The sequence below is a fragment of the Musca domestica genome, unplaced genomic scaffold (assembly GCF_030504385.1).
Source record: "Musca domestica strain aabys unplaced genomic scaffold, Musca_domestica.polishedcontigs.V.1.1 12, whole genome shotgun sequence".
In the NCBI taxonomy this organism is placed as follows: domain Eukaryota; kingdom Metazoa; phylum Arthropoda; class Insecta; order Diptera; family Muscidae; genus Musca; species Musca domestica.
Genome location: NW_026712155.1, coordinates 7,010,365 through 7,013,441, shown reverse-complemented (window position 1 = coordinate 7,013,441; position 3,077 = coordinate 7,010,365). Strand labels below are relative to the sequence as shown.

At 35.5% G+C, this 3,077-nt stretch overlaps 1 non-coding gene across 1 annotated transcript; it reads right to left on the bottom strand.

Moving 5' to 3' along the window:
- Positions 1 to 951: 951 nt before the first annotated feature.
- On the bottom strand, positions 952 to 1,023 carry TRNAT-UGU (transfer RNA threonine (anticodon UGU)). Its single transcript has one exon. It is a non-coding gene; the product is annotated as a tRNA-Thr (tRNA).
- Positions 1,024 to 3,077: the final 2,054 nt, after the last annotated feature.

The window sequence follows — 3,077 nt, the reverse complement described above, 5'->3', positions numbered from 1 at the left end:
TAAAATTTTTTTTCTTACAAAAAAGTTTTAAAATTCTAGTCAAACAAACATTTCATAACATTAGCAAAAAAAAACAATTCATGCAAGAATGGCAAACAAAAGCTGCAGAGTCAAACAAGATAATGAATTGTTAGTGGTGGTACTGGGGCCATAAAAACGTTCTTTTCTCTTTTTCGTTTTTTGTAAAATTGGAAAAAAGCGGAAAACAACATTTCAAAGATATTTTTATTTAAAATTGCAATGACGTTATGATTTGTGGCATTTTTGTTTATTTTTTATTTTCGTACACTTTGTTTAGTTGGCCACAGAGGAAATGAGACATGCTAGCGCCCACTCGGCTATAAAACAAAAAAAAAAAAAAGAAAGGAAAACAATAATGTTCAAACAACTAAATAATACGAAGGAAATGTCTTTGAAATGATAAATATGTGGATAATGTGTTTTTTTGGGGGGCTGGCTGATTCTTGTGATGTTGCTAATACTCGTGACTGGCGATTGTGTGTTTTTTTCTTTCCTAATGGGATGGTATTTATGTAGAAAGTGGTTGTGGGTGTCGGCAGGGGTCATCGTCAATGAATGCGCATAAATATGCCTGTTCCGCTTGGCTTTTTTCGGTATTATGTATTATTTATTATATTTCTTTTTTTTTTTTTTTTTTTGAGATTATTTTTTTCATAAAACTTGTCATGTTAATGAATGAGCTGAATATTTTCAGCATGTGTTACGCTAGGTGTGAAACGAATCGTAAACATTCACGTTGCCAAACAATGTAGGAAGAAATATTTTGCCATTATAATTGTGGTTGAAAGAGCAATACATTAAAAAATAAAACCACAATCTTAACAAAAAAAGTATCCCTATTTGGATTTTTGTACAAAAACAAAAAAAAAAATAATTAAAAAAAAAAAACATCAAAAGGTTGAACACATCAAGCAACTTCATTTACTCTGTTGCCTCCTGTGAGGATTGAACTCACGACCCCTGGTTTACAAGACCAGTGCTCTGCCACTGAGCTAAAGAGGCTGTCGTTTCAGTCGGTGTTAATGTTCGTCTATGAGCTGAAATATAGTGTGAAGAGAATAAAAAGAGAAATGGTGGAACTACCAGCCAGCCATCCAGACTTTGCCTATGAGTAAGCAAGCAGAACAAAAAAACATCCAACCAACCACCACCATCAGCAGTGAGCACACACGAACAATCAAACGCCCTGTGCCAAATTATAAACATTTGCACAACATTCATTCATACATCCATCCATTCACCAGGCAATCCCTCCGCACATGAAGGAGTCCATCCATGGGTATTCCGGCATTCCACCGATAAACACCAGAATGAGTGAGTGAACATAAAAATGTTTTCGTTGAAATAGAAAGTGTTGTTTATGTTGTTGCTGTTGTTGTAATGATTCGTTGGCTTTATAAACTTTTAAACAGAACTATGACTGGTGGTAGTTGCGGATAAATTTTAATGAATTGTATTTAGTTCATTTGAGGTTGAGAATACTGAAATTTGCAATTATTTTCAATTGAAATTTAAATAGTTATTTCAATTTATGGAAAACATAAAGAGCTCACATCACCCTATAAAAGAAAGGTCAGGAGATCAAACAGGGCATGGCAAAAGCAATGGTTTTATCTATCGTAGCTTTAAGGGTTATAAAGGGGTATAAGCCATTTATAGGGCACACATTTACCACATCGAAGCAAGAGTTGTCTGAAATGGATTTTGGCAAAAGTGTTTGCTCTTTTGACGAAATCCCTTTCATGAAATTTTGAAACGGTCTAGTCAGATCCATAAGTTAGTTTGTCTGGTTACTTATTGGATTTGATCCAAAATTTATTCGTAATTGTTATACACTTTACCATTGAGCTACAGAAAAACGTGCCTCATCGTGATAACGGTTTTAGACTCTAGGTCTCCTTAGACTAACTCCGTTTCAGGACATTTGGAGTCAATCTAGCAATGTCCATCCGTCCGTCCGTCTGTCTGGCTAGCTGGAGCTCACGGTAACTCTCGAAGGGAGCATCCGGTTTGATACAAACCTGGTACATCGTAATATTATTGTCAAATTTAGACCGAGGTCGGAGATGGCCTATGTAGGTCCACTCACAAGATGTGATGTCTCCCCCTCAGAGCGTTACAATTTTCAAAATATTTATATATTTTATAATTTGCGAAATAAGTCAGGGATTTTTTTAAAACTTGGTAGCCTGAGATCTGATGTGAATATAGAATTCATCAACTTACTCCTCCTGGTATATCCCCCATAAAAAGACCTATGGTCAAAAATGTATTTCATCGATTTAACCAAATATGTATTTTTGGGAAAATTAATTTTCAGGATGGTTTGCAACGAATATTTGGATCAGAAATCACACATGGCGATACATCTATCCAACCATTTTCAATTATTATTCAGGGATCAATACTCTCTATCTGTTGATGGTCTTACATAAAGCTGATTTGTATGCTCGCAATAGCCTCTCTCTACTCGAATTCGAGAGAAAATACTCCTTCGAGTAGAAAAAACAAATGTACTATCCTTTTTTTAAGGTCAATTATGCTCCACTTGTTTTCTAATGAGAGAAAAATTCGCTCGAAATCGAGTTCATATTGCTCTTGCTAAATACTTTTTTTAGTTTTTTTAAGCTGTTGTTTTATTCATAAATATGTGTATATTCTCAACTCACATAGTACGGAAGGACGGAAAACGCAAAGTATTCCTGTCACCAACTAGCAAAAAATAACTTTTTCATGTAAAATACACCAAAAATGTTGGAAAAGTAGACATTTCTATAGGGGACCTGATCGCAGGGCGTAGGTCCATGCAACAAATCCACCGGTCTCTTGCAAAGTCTGCTGTTTTTTTTTTTCTTCTTAGTCTTTGTATAGTATCCCCGCAGACCCAGTCCACAGCAATTTATAAAGCTCTTCGCTGCTACATACACATATACACAGACGGACTCACAAGTACGCTCTAAGCTCTAAACTCTTACTTACTTTTTCGACCTTTTTGTTTTCCAAGGGGTGTAAAAGTGAGCACTCCCACAAGGTAGTGGAGAGTAAATTTCTGGGGA